The 22355-nt window shown below is 42.9% G+C and overlaps 1 protein-coding gene and 1 long non-coding RNA gene across 2 annotated transcripts in view; one reads left to right on the top strand and one right to left on the bottom strand.

Moving 5' to 3' along the window:
* Positions 1–9063, top strand: part of LOC138638746 (uncharacterized) — a 36950-nt gene extending 27887 nt beyond the window's left edge. The window contains exon 3 of the long non-coding RNA XR_011312543.1: positions 8370–9063. This is a non-coding gene — a long non-coding RNA (uncharacterized lncRNA). The remainder of the gene's footprint in view (positions 1–8369) is intronic.
* The window catches only part of LOC138638743 (cytochrome P450 2C23-like), a 761024-nt gene that overhangs the window by 617174 nt on the left and 121495 nt on the right, over positions 1–22355 (bottom strand). The gene's annotated exons all lie outside the window — the stretch shown is intronic.

Below are 22355 nucleotides of genomic sequence, written 5' to 3' on the forward strand. Positions count from 1 at the left end.
AGTTCCCGTTGTCAAATCTGCGGTTGTGCTTGGTTGAGGGGCAGTTGCAGGCAAATCTACGTCACTTGTGTCCCTCAAAAAACCAGAACCCGGCCTTGCCACGCCACCAATTTCCCGTGCCCCCGGGAAAGCTTCCTCATTAAAAATATACTCATCCCCATCATCCTCCTCATCCTCCACCTCCTCTTCGCCCGGTACCTCGTCATGTACACTGCCCTGACCAGACAATCGCTGACTGTCATCAAGGCTTTCCTCTTCCTCTGGTGCAGACGCCTGATCCTTTATGTGCGTCAAACTTTGCATCAGCAGACGCATTAGGGGGATGCTCATGCTTATTATGGCGTTGTCTGCACTAACCAGCCGTGTGCATTCCTCAAAACACTGAAGGACTTGACACATGTCTTGAATCTTCGACCACTGCACACCTGACAACTCCATGTCTGCCATCCTACTGCCTGCCCGTGTATGTGTATCCTCCCACAAAAACATAACAGCCCGCCTCTGTTCGCACAGTCTCTGAAGCATGTGCAGTGTTGAGTTCCACCTTGTTGCAACGTCTATGATTAGGCGATGCTGGGGAAGGTTCAAAGAACGCTGATAGGTCTGCATACGGCTGGAGTGTACAGGCGAACGGCGGATATGTGCGCAAAGTCCACGCACTTTGAGGAGCAGGTCGGATAACCCCGGATAACTTTTCAGGAAGCACTGCACCACCAGGTTTAAGGTGTGAGCCAGGCAAGGAATGTGTTTCAGTTGGGAAAGGGAGATGGCAGCCATGAAATTCCTTCCGTTATCACTCACTACCTTGCCTGCCTCAAGATCTACAGTGCCCAGCCACGACTGCGTTTCTTGCTGCAAGAACTCGGACAGAACTTCCGCGGTGTGTCTATTGTCGCCCAAACACTTCATAGCCAATACAGCCTGCTGACGTATGCCAGTAGCTGCCCCATAATGGGAGACCTGGTGTGCAACAGTGGCAGGTGCGGATGGAGTGTTTGTGCGACTGCGGTCTGTGGACGAGCTCTTGCTTCTGCAGGAGGACGAGGAGGAGGAGGAGGAGGGGGTGCGAACGGCTACAGACAACTGTTTACTAGACCGTGGGCTAGGCAGAACTGTCCCAAACTTGCTGTCCCCTGTGGACCCTGAATCCACCACATTTACCCAGTGTGCCGTGATGGACACGTAACGTCCCTGGCCATGCCTACTGGTCCATGCATCTGTTGTCAGGTGCACCTTTGTGCTCACAGATTGCCTGAGTGCATGGACGATGCGCTCTTTAACATGCTGGTGGAGGGCTGGGATGGCTTTTCTGGAAAAAAAGTGTCGACTGGGTAGCTCGTAGCGTGGTACAGCGTAGTCCATCAGGTCTTTGAAAGCTTCGCTTTCAACTAACCGGTAGGGCATCATCTCTAACGAGATTAGTCTAGCTATGTGGGCGTTCAAACCCTGTGTACGCGGATGCGAGGCTAAGTATTTCCTTTTTCTAACCATAGTCTCATGTAGGGTGAGCTGGACTGGAGAGCTGGAGATCGTGGAACTAGCGGGGGTGCCGGTGGACATGGCAGACTGAGAGACGGTGGGAGATGGTATTGTTGCCGCCGGTGCCCTAGATGCAGTGTTTCCTACTACGAAACTGGTGATTCCCTGACCCTGACTGCTTTGGCCTGGCAAAGATACCTGCACAGATACAGCAGGTGGTGCGCTAAATGGTGGTCCTACACTGCCGGAAGGGATGTTGCGTTGATGACTAGCTTCATTGGCCGAGGGTGCAACAACCTTAAGGGACGTTTGGTAGTTAGTCCAAGCTTTCAAATGCATGGTGGTTAAATGTCTATGCATGCAACTAGTATTGAGACTTTTCAGATTCTGACCTCTGCTTAAGGAAGTAGAACATTTTTGACAGATGACTTTGCGCTGATCAATTGGATGTTGTTTAAAAAAATGCCAGACTGCACTCTTTCTAGCATCGGATACCTTTTCAGGCATTGCAGACTGAGCTTTAACCGGATGGCCACGCTGTCCTCCACCAGGTTTTGGCTTTGCCACGCGTTTTGGGCAAGATACGGGCCCGGCAGATGGAACCTGTGGCGATGTTGATGCCTGCTGCGGCCCCTCCTCCTCCTCTGCTTCAGAACTGCTGCCGCCTGCACCCTGTTCCCCCAATGGCTGCCAATCGGGGTCAAGAACTGGGTCATCTAATAACTCTTCTTGTACCTCCTGCGCAACTTCGTCTGTGTCACCGTGTCGTTCGGTGGTATAGCGTTCGTGATGGGGCAACATAGTCTCATCAGGGTCTGATTCTTGATCAGCACCCTGCGAGGGCAATGTTGTGGTCTGAGTCAAAGGACCAGCATAGTAGTCTGGCTGTGGCTGTGCGTCAGTGCACTCCATGTCAGATTCAATTTGTAATGGGCATGGACTGTTAACTGCTTCACTTTCTAAGCCAGGGACGGTATGTGTAAAGAGCTCCATGGAGTAACCCGTTGTGTCGCCTGCTGCATTCTTCTCTGTTGTTGTTTTTGCTGAAGAGGACAAGGAAGTGACTTGTCCCTGACCGTGAACATCCACTAACGACGCGCTGCTTTTACTTTTACCAGTTTCACGAGATGAGGCAAAAGAGCTAGAGGCTGAGTCAGCAAGATAAGCCAAAACTTGCTCTTGCTGCTCCGGCTTTAAAAGCGGTTTTCCTAATCCCAGAAAAGGGAGCGTTCGAGGCCTTGTGTAGCCGGACGACGAACCTGGCTCCACAGCTCCAGACTTAGGTGCAATATTTTTTCCCCCACGACCACCTGATGCTCCACCACTACCACTACCCTCATTACCAGCTGACAATGAACGCCCCCGGCCACGACCTCTTCCACTAGACTTCCTCATTGTTTTAAAAACGTAACCAAACTAACGTTATTTGTTGCAGTCACACAACTTACACGGTGAGCTATAACTTCTGTATGATTTAGCTACCCCTTTACAGGTTGGTGAGACCACAGCGAAAATCAGGCCCAATGTTACACACTCTTTTTTTGGTGGCTGCAAATTAGAGAGATGCCCCACACGCAGGACTGTCACTGAAGCACAAATGTTAATATTAATGTCACACTATTATTTTTTTTTTATTTTTATTTTTTTCAGGAACACTTTAGAAACCCCCCCAAAAAAAAAAAATAGATTTTTGCAGGGAGAATTTAGAAAACAAATGTAACAAACTATATGCTTTCTATGGGCCACTGAGTGAGAGATGACGCACACAGGAATCAGGAGTGGCACACAAGCCCAGAGGCCAATATTTTTCTACCAATGATTGATGGAGTTATTTTCTCTGGTAGATTTTGGAACCCAAATCAAGGAAAAAAAATGTAGGCTTTCTATGGACCACAATTGGAGAGAGAGAGAGAGAGAGATGGCACACCCAGGAGTCAAGACTGGCACACAAGCAGAAAGGCCAATATTAATCTCCCACTGTTTTTTTTGGTTGTTTTTTTTTTTTTTTTTTTCAGGGAGACTTTAGAAAAAAAAATAATAAAAAAAATATGATTTTATCAGGAAGAATTTAGAAACCAAATAAAATAAAATGATTTTTTCAGGGAGAATTTAGAAAACAAATAAAACCAAAAATAGGCGTTCTATGGCCCACTGACTGAGAGATGACGCACCCAGGAGTCAAGACTGGCACACAAGCAGAAAGGCCAATATTAATCTCCCACTGTTTTTTTTGGTTGTTTTTTTTTTTTTTTTTTTCAGGGAGACTTTAGAAAAAAAAATAATAAAAAAAATATGATTTTATCAGGAAGAATTTAGAAACCAAATAAAATAAAATGATTTTTTCAGGGAGAATTTAGAAAACAAATAAAACCAAAAATAGGCGTTCTATGGCCCACTGACTGAGAGATGACGCACCCAGGAGTCAAGACTGGCACACAAGCAGAAAGGCCAATATTAATCTCCCACTGTTTTTTTTGGTTGTTTTTTTTTTTTTTTTTTCAGGGAGACTTTAGAAAAAAAAATAATAAAAAAAATATGATTTTATCAGGAAGAATTTAGAAACCAAATAAAATAAAATGATTTTTTCAGGGAGAATTTATAAAACAAATAAAACCAAAAATAGGCGTTCTATGGCCCACTGACTGAGAGATGACGCACCCAGGAGTCAAGACTGGCACACAAGCAGAAAGGCCAATATTAATCTCCCACTGTTTTTTTTTTTTTTTTTCAGGGAGACTTTAGAAAAAAAAATAATAAAAAAAATATGATTTTATCAGGAAGAATTTAGAAACCAAATAAAATAAAATGATTTTTTCAGGGAGAATTTAGAAAACAAATAAAACCAAAAATAGGCGTTCTATGGCCCACTGACTGAGAGATGACGCACCCAGGAGTCAAGACTGGCACACAAGCAGAAAGGCCAATATTAATCTCCCACTGTTTTTTTTGGTTGTTTTTTTTTTTTTTTTTTCAGGGAGACTTTAGAAAAAAAAATAATAAAAAAAATATGATTTTATCAGGAAGAATTTAGAAACCAAATAAAATAAAATGATTTTTTCAGGGAGAATTTATAAAACAAATAAAACCAAAAATAGGCGTTCTATGGCCCACTGACTGAGAGATGACGCACCCAGGAGTCAAGACTGGCACACAAGCAGAAAGGCCAATATTAATCTCCCACTGTTTTTTTTTTTTTTTTTCAGGGAGACTTTAGAAAAAAAAATAATAAAAAAAATATGATTTTATCAGGAAGAATTTAGAAACCAAATAAAATAAAATGATTTTTTCAGGGAGAATTTAGAAAACAAATAAAACCAAAAATAGGCGTTCTATGGCCCACTGACTGAGAGATGACGCACACAGGAGTCAGGAGTGGCACACAAACCCAGAGGCCAATATTTTTCTACCAATGATTGATGTAGTTATTTTCTCTGGTAGATTTTAGAACCCAAATCAAGGAAAAAAAATATAGGCTTTCTATGGACCACAATTGGAGAGAGAGAGAGAGAGAGAGAGAGAGAGAGAGAGAGAGAGAGAGAGATGGCACACCCAGGAGTCAAGACTGGCACACAAGCAGAAAGGCCAATATTAATCTCCCACTGTTTTTTTGGTTGTTTTTTTTTTTTTTTTTTTTCAGGGAGACTTTAGAAATAAAAATAATAAAAAAAATATGATTTTATCAGGAAGAATTTAGAAACCAAATAAAATAAAATGATTTTTTCAGGGAGAATTTAGAAAACAAATAAAACCAAAAATATGCGTTCTATGGCCCACTGACTGAGAGAGAGAGAGAGATGGAACGCTTAGTACTGGCACACAAGCCCAAAGGGCAATATTAATCTCCCTTTTTTTTTCCAGGGAGAATTTCTGAAACCCAAAAAAAAAATAAAATAGGCTTTCTATGGCCCACTATTTGTGAGAGAGATGGGACGCTCAGGACTGGCACAGATGGCACGCTCAGGACTGGCACAGAAGCCCAGAGGCCAATATTAATCTCCCTTTTTTTCTGGGAGAATTTATAAAACCAAAAAAATATTTAAATAGGCTTTCTATGGCCCACTATTTGTGAGAGAGATGGCACGCTCAGGACTGGCACAGATGGCACGCTCACAACTGGCACAGAAGCCCAGAGGCCAATATTAATCTCCCTTTTTTTCTGGGAGAATTTATAAAACCAAAAAAATATTTAAATAGGCTTTCTATGGCCCACTATTTGTGAGAGAGATGGCACGCTCAGGACTGGCACAGATGGCACGCTCACAACTGGCACACAAGCCCAGAGGCCAATATTAATCTCCCTTTTTTCAGGGAAAATTTATAAAACCAAAAAAAAAATTAAATAGGCTTTCTATGGCCCACTATTTGTGAGAGAGATGGCACGCTCAGGACTGGCACAGATGGCACGCTCACAACTGGCACACAAGCCCAGAGGCCAATATTAATCTCCCTTTTTTCAGGGAAAATTTATAAAACCAAAAAAAAAATTAAATAGGCTTTCTATGGCCCACTATTTGTGAGAGAGATGGGACGCTCAGGACTGGCACAGATGGCACGCTCAGGACTGGCACAGAAGCCCAGAGGCCAATATTAATCTCCCTTTTTTTCAGGGAGAATTTATAAAACCCAAAAAAAAATAAAATAGGCTTTCTATGGCCCACTATTTGTGAGAGAGATGGCACACTCAGGACTGGCACACAAGCCCAAAGGCCAATATTAATCTCCCACTGTATTTTTATCAGGGAGAATTTATACACCCCACAAAAAAAAATACAGAAAAATGAAAAGGCTTTCTATGGCCCACTATGTGAGAGAGATGGCACACACAGGGATGGCACTCTAGCAGAAATGCCAAATTGCCAATCTTAATCTCCCACCAAAAAAAAAAAAAAACAGGGAATGTCCTACAATTACTATCTCCCTGCCTGCAGTAATCTCAGCCAGGTATGGCAGGCAGCTACTATCTCCCTGCCTGCAGTAATCTCAGCCAGGTATGGCAGGCAGCAATAAGGAGTGGACTGATGCACAAATGAAATAAAAAGTGTGGACAAACAAAAAAGATAGCTGTGCAGAAAGGAAGGAACAAGAGGATTTGTGCTTTGAAAAAAGCAGTTGGTTTGCACAGCGGCGTACACACAGCAATGCAGCTATCAGGGAGCCTTCTAGGGCAGCCCAATGAGCTACAGCGCTGAGGGGAAAAAAAAAAAAAAAAAAAATTCCACTGTCCCTGCACACCGAGGGTGGTGTTGGACAGTGCAAATCGCTGCAGCACAAGCGGTTTTGTGGTTAATGGACCCTGCCTAACGCTATCCCTGCTTCTGACAAAGCGGCAGCAACCTCTCCCTAAGCTCAGATCAGCAGCAGTAAGATGGCGGTCGGCGGGAACGCCTCTTTATAGCCCCTGTGACGTCGCAGACAGCAAGCCAATCACTGCAATGCCCTTCTCTAAGATGGTGGGGACCAGGACCTATGTCATCACGCTGCCCACACTCTGCGTTTACCTTCATTGGCTGAGAAATGGCGCTTTTCGCGTCATTGAAACGCGACTTTGGCGCGAAAGTCGCGTACCGCATGGCCGACCCCGCACAGGGGTCGGATCGGGTTTCATGAAACCCCGACTTAGCCAAAAGTCGGCGACTTTTGAAAATGTTCGACCCGTTTCGCTCAACCCTAATGGTGACTTGCTGATATATTTTTTGGATAAATGAGGCATTGGTGTTGTTCGTACCCATCTGATATTTTCTATTGTCCCCCTGTTAGGGACTTCTTTGCCTGGTGGATAATAGCAAATTTTTTTATTTTTTTTTGCTATGTTCATTTTTTTGGTTTTTTCTATTCTAATTTGTGTATTTTTTTGATTTTTTGTATTTTTTTCATTTTTTCTGGAGTAGCGGTATCTGGTATGTCTTTTCTAGGGAATATAGGGTGTATTTAGGGCTATTAGGGCCAGTCGTCGAGGAGCGGGGGCGCCTACCGCAGTACCTTAGGGTCCCAACCTCCGCTGTCAGGTAGGGACCAGCAATAGGGCACCTGACAGGGTAAGTTAGTTTGTATTTGGCTTTCATGAGCTGCATTTTTTTTAAGAATACCTATGTTTTATACATTGGAACAAACGGTTTTTAGCTTTAATTATTAAAAGTTAAATATTAAGGATCCTTGTGTTTGGTTTTTTGGTTTGTTTCTAGGATCCTGAAACTATTTGTTTAGTGGTTCTTTTTTTATGCTGCAAAGGTAAAATGTACCTATGTATAATCATAGCCTAATTTAAACTTTTATCAAGACCTAAGGGTGTATCATAACATTAAGGAAATATATACAGGTATAGTGTAAAATATTGAGCATACAGCTGCACTGAGAGGTAACCTGCAGAAAGCGTCTATAAGAAAAACATAGCAGTATAGCTTATTAGAGTGATCAGCAGGCCACAAGATAAGGAGTCATAGGTCAGGACTCAAAGTGCCTTTCCGCCCAGAGCTCCTTTTGGTGGCATCTCTGGGTGAGGAGAGGGGGACTTATAACTATTGCTCAACTAATGACTCAATCAGAAAGAGGGAGTACGTAGATGGATGACATTGAATCACCGTCCATATGTGTTGACGCATGATGCGCCTACCCTGCCCCTAGTGAAGGTGCACTTCCAGGGACACACTCGCAGGAACACATGCAGGAACGCATGTGAGTCAGAGCCAAGCGCTCCCGGAAGTGTTTGGGGGCAGTGGCAAGCAGCATATGCGCACAAAACGGATGGTGATAGAAGTAAAGTGGCAACATTCATGGGTGGATTTATCTATGTGTGCTGGTTCCAACCAATACCAGGTGGTTAATCTATCACAACATATCTTACCAGTGATACAACTTAAAGTTTTGGTCTTTTTCTCCTTCCTATCATATAGATGCGTTTACATCAATAAAAGACATCCATCTGTTTGCCAGGAAACTAATTCTCAAGAAACTCCATGCCAAAAACAAAATGCCGGACCAGTTTCCCACGAGAGAAGAACAAGAAGCCCTTGAAGCGATGATATCATTGGAAGACGAAAATACCCCCCAAGACGTCAGTGCTATACCACACCACCTTTTTTCAAAAACTACCAAACTTCCATCACTGGAGCTATGTCTGGCCATAGATATTTTTACAAAACTTGTCACCGGTGATGAGCGAGCATGCTCGGTAATGCTCGGTGCACGCCCAAGCATCGCTATGCTCGGCGAGCACTGAGCATTTCCGGTATAGTTTGGCGGAAGTTCAGGTCACTGCCCTGCTTGTTTTGGCACTCTTTAGAGCACCAATCAACAAGCAGGGATTGTCTGTCACGCACTGTAATGCCGCAGCCATGTTGGTTGTGGCATGACAGTGATAGGCTGGCCGCACAGCGTCCTCAGGTCTATATGAGACCTGCCACCGTCATGCTTGGCACAGTCAGCTCCAGACTCAGGCAGTGTAGGGAGAGTTTCTGCTGAGATAGGATATGCAAATTGCCTCTTCTGAGAAAAAGAGGACTTAAACTCTATAGCGCCACCTGTTGGAAGTAGCGATCCTACAAGTCACAATCAACTCTTTAACGAGTCATGCAATATGACTTAGGATAAAAGCCAAATTAGTATCTCAATTCGCAGACACGGTGTTTCGGGCTGTTGGCCCTCGTCAGTGCGAAGCATGAGAACTAATTTGGCTAGGTGAGGGGCTCTGGACTGGGGTCTAAGGGGTATCGTTTCTCCTTATGGAGAGTGACATACCATCTCTGGCTTGTCAAGGTAAGGAGGCTTATTTGCCGTACAATGCTCCTCTGGGAAATATAATATGCAAATTGCCTCTTCTGAGAAAAAGAGGACTTAAACTCTATAGCGCCACCTGTTGGAAGTAGCGATCCTACAAGTCACAATCAACTCTTTAACTCTGAGATAGGGAGAGATTTGTCATTTTATTAGTTAGTGGTGGTATACCATTGTTGAATCCACATATCCAGCTAAACCGACAGTCCTTCCAAGGACTAATTATGGGGCATATACTGTATATATCAGTGCTAGGTAGGCAGGCAGTGTATGTGGGTATATAGATATCAGTGCTAGGTAGGCTGGCAGTGTATGTGGCATACTTCATTGTACACAGCAAGAGGGGCCATTCCATTACTGTCTGCTACTGCTGCCTATTACAGATATTGAATGTATATATATAGTCCCTGGTGTCAGTGGCCAGGAATAATTTGTTTTTGCATCTTAATCCTGTTTTTTTTTCTGCATTTAAGAGCAATCCAGAGCTCACTTTTTTTCCTTTTGCTTGCTGGCACTTTGGAATACAACCAGATCCTTTCCATAGTACAGCGTTAAAATACAGCTTTTTCTAAACAGGGGTTTGGCCGTCACACTAATCACATCTGAGTGTGCATAAAATTCTGGCATTTTTATGGTAGTGTAAAATTTATTGGAGTGTCTTATACAAGTTCTTGGCATCAATTTGCTTAAAAAAAAATATTTACCTAGAGGGCAGAGATTTTACAGTGTGTTTTGTCTGCCACACGGATCACCTATCATTGTGATAATAAATAGTGTCATTTCAGGCCTCCATAGTTTTTTTTGCTGTGTGTCAGCCTAGTTATTGACATTATTTTGCTGTAAAAAAAAAACAGGCCAGATATTTTAAAGGAACAGCCCAAACAACCAAAGATATGGATTACCAGAAAAGCACCACACAGGAGGTAGATTATAAAATGCCTTTATTCCATATTCGTGGCAAAAAATAAAAACAATATCAGTGCGCGTATCGGGACTAATAAAATTACATATATTCCTCAGTTGTGCAAAACAGAATAAATACACAAATTTATAAACCATAAAGATGACCGTGCAAAAAATAAAATAGAGCAATTGATGTAAAAGACATAAATTTTCAATGCTGTGTAAAAAAACAAAGTGCTGTGTGCAAAACTGCAGATTGAATGGACCAATAATTGGTCACTACTAACTATATTAGGTGCTGCGTGAAAGGAGGATTTATATAATTATAGGTATTTACCTTTAAGGGTCCCCACGTCCTGGAATAGCGCACCCAGCGCACATTTCGGAAAATTTCCTTCATCAGGCGGTGTCAATTGTAGGGTCCGGGGGGATTTTTATATCAAATATGCACCTATCGCCATGACCCGAGTGTGTGTGGCGCGTGCGCGGTCGGGAGGACCCGGAAGTCAGGAAGAGAACCAAGATGCGGAAGTGGAAGAAGAGGTGGTGGATGATATAATAACTGACCCAATCTGGAAGGAGGACATGCAGAGTGAAGACAACAGCACACAGAGGGAGGGAGGCGTAGCACCCAACAAGCTGGAAGAAGCATTGTGTTGACTGCAGACAGAAGACAGTCAATCGCTTCCCGTCACACCAATATGATGAAAGTTGCCAGTACATGTATTAGGTCTTCCCGAGTCTGGTTGTTTTTCAAAAACTCTGCCGATAAACCCAAACAGGCAATTTGTACCACCTGCCAGGCCTGCATTAGCAGGGGAAGCAAAACTACCAGCCTGACCACACCAGCGTGATCAGGCAAATGGCATCAAAGCACCCAACTTTGTGGGCTGAAACACAGGGTCTGTGATTGACAGCAGTGCTTCTTCTGCTGTTGTGTGTGCAAGCCAATCCCCTGTCCATGGTGGCTATGAAGATGCCTCCTGCCCTGCACCTGCCATTGCACACACTCAACTAGCATCATACTTAAGCACATTCACGTCCTTGTTCTAGGGCAAGGTTCAGTTGTCCATACCCAAGTCCTTGGAATGCAAGTGGAAATACGCAGTCAACGCCCACAGGCCATACTACTAAATTCACACATTCCTCCTCTGCTTGGCTTGAAATGTTACCTTTAATGCTTATGGAGGTAGAAGCTTTCCGCAACCTGATGGCGGCAGCCATCCCAAGGTACTTAGTCCTCAGCCGCCACTATTTCTCCCAGTATGCCATCCCCGCATTACACAAGAGTGTGTCTGACAACATTAGCCGTGTCCTCAACAATGCTGTTACTGGGAAAGTACACCTAACCATGGACATGTGGATAAGTATTTGTGGGCAGGGACGCTTCATCTGACTGATGGCACACTGGGTTAATATAGTTGAAGCCGGGACCCATTCGGACTGCGAATGGACACCCCCCGCCGCTCCGAGCCCTGGCACTTGTGATACTTAACTTTCCCGGTTCCAGTGCTGCAGCGTCTTCCATCCTCTGACTGTGACATTCAGGTTAGAGGGCGCGATGACGTCACCAGTGCGCACCCTCTGCCTGAGCAGTCACAGCACAGAGAGCAGGAAGACGCAATACTGTGGAGTCCAGAGCAGAGCAGGACAAACAATGAGAGGTGAGCATTTCATTTTTTTTTATATTTGGAGCAATATATGGGGACTATCAGAAGGGGCCCATATATGGAGCATTATATGGGGCTAATTCTATATGAAGTATCTTATGGGGCCAATAACACAGTGTTAGGACTGGCGGAACGCACCAAGTATAAGGTGTAATGGTATTAGGTGCGTTCGCCGTCCGAGGTCCACCGTGCAGGTGAAAACCCTGCTGCTAGTAGAGACGGAAGAGATGGCGGTACAATATGAATACACACTTGGGTTAACTTCACCCAGTGTGAAGGAAGCAAACCCTGTTGAGTCACAGGGCCGCGGTACCGCACCAAGAGAATACATTTAGAGGCACGAGAGTGCGTGCGGTGCCGCACTGGCGGACGCCACTAACCACCCAGGCTTGGGTTAGGAAAGCGCAGAGAAAGCGCACGGCGCCGCACTGGCGGTCACAGCAATAAGACGCTGTAATGTGTGTACCGTGCTGATGGCTAAGTCGGGCGCTAGGTAGCAATCACCCACCTTCCGCGAGCAGTCATACAATAGGGAGGGGATTTTAAAGAACGACTTTCACTCACAACACACACACATTTACAAAAGACAATACTAGCGATTGGCCGTGCGGCCATGCGAGGCTTAAATAGCTGCAGCATGTTTAGGACCTTCCAAAGAAGGACCAATGGAGTGCTGCAGCACCTGAGCATGTGACCCTGGATCTCCACTGAGAGATCTCGCCCTGGGCATGCTCAGAGTGCAAAGCAGGATTTAGTCCTAGCAGCTACAAGGACCTTAGCTGCAGTATCTGATCATGTGACCCTCGATCTCCACTGAGAGATCTTACTCTGGGCATGCTCAGAATGTAAAAAGCAGGACTTAGCCCCAGAAGCGTCCGCTCGCCGCTGCCCAGCACTGACTTCAATGGGAGAACCAGGAAACGCAGCAGTAACTCTAAGCACAGAGTCAGACTGAGCGAGACGCTGGGATCGAAGTCTCCGCTGAGCAGGCTCCACTGCGGCAGGAGAAGAATGGGAGACCGCAGCGGAGATGGCCCGAGATTCCCCCTGTGCAGAGGCGGGAACTCGACCCCTAACACACAGGGAGCATCTTATGGGGCCAGTTTAATATAGAGCATCTTATGGGGCAATTCTATAGGGAGCATCTTGTGGGGCCAATTCCATATGGAGCTTCTTATTGAGCCAATTCTATATGAAACTTCTTAATGGGGCGAATTCTATATGAAGCTTCTTAATGGGGCCAATTCTATATGAAGCTTCTTAATGGGGCAAATTCTATATGAAGCTTCTTAATGGGGCCAATTCTATATGAAGCTTCTTAATGGAGCCAATTCTATATGAAACTTCTTAATGGGGCCAATTCTAAATGAAGCTTCTTAATGGGGCCAATTCTATATGAAGCTTCTTAATGGGGCCAATTCTATATGAAGCTTCTTAATGGGGCCAATTCTATATGAAGCTTCTTATGGAGCCAATTCTATATGAAACTTCTTAATGGGGCCAATTCTATATGAAGCTTCTTAATGGGGCGAATTCTATATGAAGCTTCTTAATGGGGCCAATTCTATATGAAGCTTCTTAATGGGGCCAATTCTATATGAAGCTTCTTAATGGGGCCAATTCTATATGGAGCTTCTTAATGGGGCCAATTCTATATGGAGCTTCTTAATGGGGCCAATTCTATATGAAGCTTCTTATGGGCCAATTCTATATGAAGCTTCTTAATGGGGCCAATTCTATATGAAGCTTCTTAATGGGGCCAATTCTATATGGAGCTTCTTAATGGGGCCAATTCTATATGGAGCTTCTTAATGGGGCCAATTCTATATGAAGCTTCTTAATGGGGCCAATTCTATATGAAGCTTCTTATGGGCCAATTCTATATGAAGCTTCTTAATGGGGCCAATTCTATATGAAGCTTCTTAATGGGGCCAATTCTATATGAAGCTTCTTAATGGGGCCAATTCTATATGAAGATTCTTATGGGCCAATTCTATATGAAGCTTCTTAATGGGGCCAATTCTATATGAAGCTTCTTAATGGGGCCAATTCTAAATGAAGCTTCTTAATGGGGCCAATTCTATATGAAGCTTCTTAATGGGGCGAATTCTATATGAAGCTTCTTAATGGGGCCAATTCTATATGAAGCTTCTTAATGGGGCCAATTCTATATGAAGCTTCTTAATGGGGCCAATTCTATATGAAGCTTCTTAATGGGGCCAATTCTATATGAAGCTTCTTAATGGGGCCAATTCTATATGAAGCTTCTTAATGGGGCCAATTCTATATGAAGCTTCTTAATGGGGCCAATTCTATATGAAGCTTCTTAATGGGGCCAATTCTATATGAAGCTCCTTAATGGGGCCAATTCTATATGAAACTTCTTATGGGCCAATTCTATATGAAGCTTCTTAATGGGGCCAATTCTATATGAAGCTTCTTAATGGGGCCAATTCTATATGAAGCTTCTTAATGGGGCCAATTCTATATGAAGCTTCTTAATGGGGCTAAATTCTATATGAAGATTCTTATGGGCCAATTCTATATGAAGCTTCTTAATGGGGCCAATTCTAAATGAAGCTTCTTAATGGGGCCAATTCTATATGAAGCTTCTTAATGGGGCCAATTCTATATGAAGCTTCTTATGGGCCAATTCTATATGAAGCATCTTAATGGGGCCAATTCTATATGGAGCTTCTTAATGGGGCCAATTCTATATGAAGCTTCTTAATGGGGCCAATTCTATATGAAGCTTCTTAATGGGGCCAATTCTATATGAAGCTTCTTATGGGCCAATTCTATATGAAGCTTCTTAATGGGGCCAATTCTATATGAAGCTTCTTAATGGGGCCAATTCTATATGAAGCTTCTTAATGGGGCCAATTCTATATGAAGCTTCTTAATGGGGCCAATTCTATATGAAGCTTCTTAATGGGGCCAATTCTATATGAAGCTTCTTATGGGCCAATTCTATATGAAGCTTCTTAATGGGGCCAATTCTATATGAAGCTTCTTAATGGGGCCAATTCTATATGAAGATTCTTATGGGCCAATTCTATATGAAGCTTCTTAATGGGGCCAATTCTATATGAAGCTTCTTAATGGGGCCAATTCTATATGAAGCTTCTTAATGGGGCCAATTCTATATGAAGCTTCTTAATGGGGCCAATTCTATATGAAGCTTCTTAATGGGGCCAATTCTATATGAAGCTTCTTAATGGGGCCAATTCTATATGAAACTTCTTATGGGCCAATTCTATATGAAGCTTCTTAATGGGGCCAATTCTATATGAAGCTTCTTAATGGGGCCAATTCTATATGAAGCTTCTTAATGGGGCCAATTCTATATGAAGCTTCTTAATGGGGCCAATTCTATATGAAGATTCTTATGGGCCAATTCTATATGAAGCTTCTTAATGGGGCCAATTCTATATGAAGCTTCTTAATGGGGCCAATTCTATATGAAGCTTCTTATGGGCCAATTCTATATGAAGCATCTTAATGGGGCCAATTCTATATGAAGCTTCTTAATGGGGCCAATTCTATATGAAGCTTCTTAATGGGGCCAATTCTATATGGAGCTTCTTAATGGGGCCAATTCTATATGAAGCTTCTTAATGGGGCCAATTCTATATGAAGCTTCTTAATGGGGCCAATTCTATATGAAGCTTCTTAATGGGGCCAATTCTAAATGAAGATTCTTATGGGCCAATTCTATATGAAGCATCTTAATGGGGCCAATTCTATATGAAGCTTCTTAATGGGGCCAATTCTATATGAAGCTTCTTAATGGGGCCAATTCTATATGGAGCTTCTTAATGGGGCCAATTCTATATGAAGCTTCTTAATGGGGCCAATTCTATATGAAGCTTCTTAATGGGGCCAATTCTATATGAAGCTTCTTAATGGGGCCAATTCTAAATGAAGATTCTTATGGGCCAATTCTATATGAAGCTTCTTAATGGGGCCAATTCTATATGAAGCTTCTTAATGGGGCCAATTCTATATGAAGCTTCTTAATGGGGCCAATTCTATATGAAACTTCTTATGGGCCAATTCTATATGAAGCTTCTTAATGGGGCCAATTCTATATGAAGCTTCTTAATGGGGCCAAGTCTATATGAAGCTTCTTAATGGGGCCAATTCTATATGAAGCTTCTTAATGGGGCCAATTCTATATGAAGATTCTTATGGGCCAATTCTATATGAAGCTTCTTAATGGGGCCAATTCTAAATGAAGCTTCTTAATGGGGCCAATTCTATATGAAGCTTCTTAATGGGGCCAATTCTATATGAAGCTTCTTATGGGCCAATTCTATATGAAGCATCTTAATGGGGCCAATTCTATATGGAGCTTCTTAATGGGGCCAATTCTATATGAAGCTTCTTAATGGGGCCAATTCTATATGAAGCTTCTTAATGGGGCCAATTCTATATGAAGCTTCTTAATGGGGCCAATTCTATATGAAGCTTCTTATGGGCCAATTCTATATGAAGCTTCTTAATGGGGCCAATTCTATATGAAGCTTCTTAATGGGGCCAATTCTATATGAAGCTTCTTAATGGGGCCAATTCTATATGAAGCTTCTTAATGGGGCCAATTCTATATGAAGCTTCTTAATGGGGCCAATTCTAAATGAAGATTCTTATGGGCCAATTCTATATGAAGCTTCTTAATGGGGCCAATTCTAAATGAAGCTTCTTAATGGGGCCAATTCTATATGAAGCTTCTTAATGGGGCCAATTCTATATGAAGCTTCTTAATGGGGCCAATTCTATATGAAGCTTCTTAATGGGGCCAATTCTATATGAAGCTTCTTAATGGGGCCAATTCTATATGAAGCTTCTTAATGGGGCCAATTCTATATGAAACTTCTTATGGGCCAATTCTATATGAAGCTTCTTAATGGGGCCAATTCTATATGAAGCTTCTTAATGGGGCCAATTCTATATGAAGCTTCTTATGGGCCAATTCTATATGAAGCTTCTTAATGGGGCCAATTCTATATGAAGCTTCTTAATGGGGCCAATTCTATATGAAGCTTCTTAATGGGGCCAATTCTATATGAAGCTTCTTAATGGGGCCAATTCTATATGAAGCTTCTTAATGGGGCCAATTCTATATGAAGCTTCTTAATGGGGCCAATTCTATATGAAGATTCTTATGGGCCAATTCTATATGAAGCTTCTTAATGGGGCCAATTCTAAATGAAGCTTCTTAATGGGGCCAATTCTATATGAAGCTTCTTAATGGGGCCAATTCTATATGAAGCTTCTTATGGGCCAATTCTATATGAAGCATCTTAATGGGGCCAATTCTATATGGAGCTTCTTAATGGGGCCAATTCTATATGAAGCTTCTTAATGGGGCCAATTCTATATGAAGCTTCTTAATGGGGCCAATTCTATATGAAGCTTCTTAATGGGGCCAATTCTATATGAAGCTTCTTATGGGCCAATTCTATATGAAGCTTCTTAATGGGGCCAATTCTATATGAAGCTTCTTAATGGGGCCAATTCTATATGAAGCTTCTTAATGGGGCCAATTCTATATGAAGCTTCTTATGGGCCAATTCTATATGAAGCTTCTTAATGGGGCCAATTCTATATGAAGCTTCTTAATGGGGCCAATTCTATATGAAGCTTCTTAATGGGGCCAATTCTAAATGAAGATTCTTATGGGCCAATTCTATATGAAGCTTCTTAATGGGGCCAATTCTATATGAAGCTTCTTAATGGGGCCAATTCTAAATGAAGCTTCTTAATGGGGCCAATTCTATATGAAGCTTCTTAATGGGGCCAATTCTATATGAAGCTTCTTAATGGGGCCAATTCTATATGAAGCTTCTTAATGGGGCCAATTCTATATGAAGCTTCTTATGGGCCAATTCTATATGGAACATCTTATGGGGCCAATTCAATACGGAGCAGTATATGGGGCCAATTACATATGGAGCAGTATATGGGGCCAATTACATATGGAGCTTCTATATGGGGCCAATAATATATGAAGCATCTTATGGAACTATTTATACATGGAACATTTTATATGGCCAATTTTATATGGAGCATTATATGGGGCACATTATACATGGAGCATTATATGGGGCCAATCATATACTGTGAGGAGCATTATATGGACTCATTCTGTAAGGAGCATTATATGGGGCCCATTCTATATGGAGCAACATATGAGACTCAATATACTATATGGGGCCGATCATATACTGTATGGAGCATTATCTGAGGCCCATTATATATGGAGCAATAGATGGGGCCTATCATATACTTTATGGAGAATTATATGTGGCTCACTGTTGTGAATTCCGTTCTTGGGCTCCCTCCTGTGGTTTTGAGTGGTATGGCTGCTTCTTGGATTTAGCTTCAGCAGCTATTTTCACTGATCGTCTTTCTGGCTCGGCTATATTAGTCTGGCCTTTTCCCTAATTCAATGCCAGTTGTCATTGTTCCTGCCTGAAGTCTATGCTCTTAGGATTTTCCTGACTCTCTGACCAATTCAGCAAAAGCTAAGTCCTTGCTTGTTCTTTTGCAGTTCTCTTGTTGTTGACTTGTTGTTCATATCTTTCTATGTTTTGTTTATTTGTCCAGCTCATCAGTATGGATCTATTCAGCTAGGCTGGAAGCTCTGGGCAGCAGAGTTTGCCCTCCACACCTTTAGTCAGGTGTGGAGATTTTTGCATTTCTCTGCGGTGGACTTTTTCTAGTTTTTATTACTGACCGCACAGCGTTCTGTCCTGTACTATTTCTATCTAGCTAGAAGTGGCCTCCTGTGCTAAATCTTGTTTCATACTACGTATGTCATTTTCTTCTCCTCTCACAGTCATTATTTGTGGGGGGCTAATCTATCCTTTGGGAATTTTCTCTGAGGCAAGATATTTTTCCTGCTTCTATCTTAAGGGTTAGTTAGTTCTCCGGCTGTGACGAGATGCATGGGCAGCGTTAGGAGCATTCCACGGCTGTTTCTAGTGTTGTGTTGAGCTTAGGGACTGCGGTCAGTATAGTTGCCACCTGCTCAGAGCTAGACGCATGTCGCTCCTTAATCACCAGACCATAACAGCTCACTATACTGTATGGAGCATTATATGGGATCAATTCAGTATGGAGCAATATATGCAGCTCATTTTGTATGGAGCACTCTGTGGTGCCCATTATACTGTATGGAGCATTATATGGGGCTCATTTTTCTGTATGGAGTACTACGTGCTGCCCATTATACTGTATGGAGCAATATAAGGGGCTCATTATTCTGTTTGGAGCAATATATAGGATTCATTATTCTGTATAGATGTCTTTCCCTCATCTCACGCAACCCCCCTCAATGAACCTATCCATTACAGTAAACGGCTGCCCACTCTCCCCAGTCCCACAAGCTCGCTGTCTTGGGGTAATTCTTGACACTGATCTCTCCTTCAAACCGCATATCCAAGCCCTTTCCACTCCCTGCCGCCTTCAGCTCAAATATATTTGATGGATCCGTACATTCCTAAACCAAGAATCTGCAAAAACCCTAGTCCATTCCCTCATCATCTCCCGCCTTGACTATTGTAACCTCCTGCTCTGTGGCCTCACCTCAAACACTCTTGCACCCCTCCAATCTATTCTAAACTCTGCTGCCCGACTAATCCACCTGTCCCCCCGGTACTCCCTGGCCTCCCCCCTCTGTCAATCCCTTCACTGGCTCCCCATTACCCAGAGACTCCAGTACAAAAGCCTAACCATTACATACAAAGCCATCCACAACCTGTCTCCTCCATACATCTGTGACCTCGTCTGCCGGTACTTTCCTGCACGCAACCTGCGATCCTCACAAGACCTCCTTCTCTACTCCCCTCTTATCTCCTCTTCCCACAATCGCATACAAGATTTCTCTCGCATATCACCCCTACTCTGGAACTCTCTACCACAAGATATCAGACTCCCACCTACCATCGAAACCTTCAAAAAGAACCAGAAGACCAACCTCTTCCAGCAAGCCTACAACCTGCAGTAATCACCGATCGACCAAACCACTGCACGGCCAGCTCTATCCTCACCTACTGTATCCTCATCCATCCCTTGTAGATTGTGAGCCCTCGCGGGCAGGGTCCTTACTCCTCCTATACCAGTTGTGACTTGTATTGTTCAAGATTATTGTACCTGTTTTTATTATATATACCCTTCTTCACATGTAAAGCGCCATGGAATAAATGGCGCTATAATAATAAATAATAATGGAGCACTATGTGGGGCCATTATACTGTATGGGGCAATATATGGGGCTCATTATTCTGTTTGACGCAATATATGGGGCTCATTATTCTGTATAGAGGACTATACTGTTTCTTAGCTAATGTAGAATATACAATAGATATCACTCATGTAATGTAAGAAGTAAGTGAAATCTTTGGCATTGTACTATACCTATATTTCTCTGTCGTATCTGTGCATTATGAATTGTGGTATGTGTTAAAGGGGCCCACCCAGGGCCCATGAAAACCTGAAGCAAGCTCTGGCTTGTACATCTGACCCACATACTGGTGGGGTCCTATGTCCAAATTTTGCACCAGGGCCCATTATTATTATTATTATTTATTATTATAGCGCCATTTATTCCATGGCGCTTTACATGTGAGGAAGGGTATATATAATAAAAACAGGTACAATAATCTTGAACAATACAAGTCACAACTGGTACAGGAGGAGAGAGGACCCTGCCCGCGAGGGCTCACAATCTACAAGGGATGGGTGAGGATACAGTAGGTGAGGGTAGAGCTGGCCGTGCAGCAGTTTGCGACTCTATTTACACCACTGCCAATAACCCATTTCTTTTGACATAGTGATAAAAGTTTACATACCTGAACCATCCTATTTTCCATGATCCTGACATTTTTATTCACTAGATTCATGAGTTTTAGGATTGTAGGATCATCATATCCATATCTATGACCCAGCAGGATGCACACGATTATGTTGGCCGTAGCACAATTTATGACGTTTGGTTATTGAATGGTTTCCCTGAAAATACAATGTTAGGAAGTTCTTAGTTCAAGGAATGAAAACAAAGTTTGTTGGGCCAAAACAACACAAATTAAACTCATTTATTTGCCACTTTGCATGTCATTACCGGTATGTGGAATTGCATCAATTAAGGTTTTTATTACTCCAATCCATCGAAAATTTAACTTGAGCAACTTTGCAAACACTCTTCATAAAAAAGAAAAATCACCCTTTCCTTTTGCCTATCAGGCTTCTTTGCAGACACATGAAGACAATTTATGAACTGAATTAACTTCATAAGATCTGAGTGTCTGGAATAAGCAGTCACACTCTTCGGTAGAGTTGAGCAACTTTTACTTTTTTAGAATTGAGTCCGGTTTCGCAAAACCCGACTGTCATAAGTCGGGTCGGGTGAAATCGGACGATTATTTTGAAAAGTCAGCGGCCGACTGAAACAAGAAACCCAATGCAAGTCAATGGAGAATCAAAGTCGGCATTGAGTGGAGGACAGGAAAACACCTACAGTGCCCATTTTAATGCCAAAATCATCAATTCTTATTTCTTAAGCTTGTCAATCTTAATTTACTTTATAATAATAGTTAGGCATTGAAAGCAGGGGGTCATTTGGCTAAAGTTGTGGGGGGATAGGGCTGGCTCAAGATTTTCGTGGGCCCAGGAAACGCGGAATACTTCACGGCGGTGGAGCAGGGAGAGGTAAGTATTTCAACATTGCAAGTGCTGTGATCCTGAGCAAGCAGGGGGGGCACTCGTTGGCACTTGGCACTGGCACAGGGCCCCTCATAGTATGGTGGTGTGTTTGATGGCGGGTGGCACCTCTCACTGCCGGAGACACTTTTCCGTACTATAAGGGGCCCTGTGCCAGTGACGTTGCTAACGAGTATGCCCCCCCACCTGATGAAGGAACCTGCACTTTCATCTGCACCTTCCTCTTTGTCCCCGTGTAAGGTGGTATAGTATGCGGGAAGGGGAACCTGACTTTCAGCAGGGTCAGATTCAGGCTGTGTAAAGTGCAAGGGGAATGTAGTGGTCTGGGTCAATGTACCAGCAGACTCATCTTTCATTGGCTGGACAATGGGCAAGATGAGGATGTGTGTCGCAGACACAGTTAGTAGGCCCAAATACAAAAGTAGGCTAAATGCAGTTCAAAATTGGAAACAGGACTAAACAGGCGGCATTGCTTTGTTCAGTGGAGGACAACTGTAATGAGTGGCGCAGACACAGTTAGTAGGCCCAAAATAAAAAAGTAGGCTAAATGCAGTTCAAAATTGGAAACAGGACTAAACAGGCGGCATTGCTTTGTTCAGTGGAGGACAACTGTATTGAGTGGCGCAGACACAGTTAGTAGGCCCAAATACAAAAGTAGGCTAAAAGCAGTTCAAAATTGGAAACAGGACTAAACAGGCGGCATTGCTTTGTTCAGTGGAGGACAACTGTAATGAGTGGCGCAGACACACTTAGTAGGCCCAAATACAAAAGTAGGCTAAAAACAGTTCAAAATTGGTAACAGGACTACGG

Source organism: Ranitomeya imitator, chromosome 5 (genome assembly GCF_032444005.1).
Source record: "Ranitomeya imitator isolate aRanImi1 chromosome 5, aRanImi1.pri, whole genome shotgun sequence".
Lineage (NCBI taxonomy): Eukaryota > Metazoa > Chordata > Amphibia > Anura > Dendrobatidae > Ranitomeya > Ranitomeya imitator.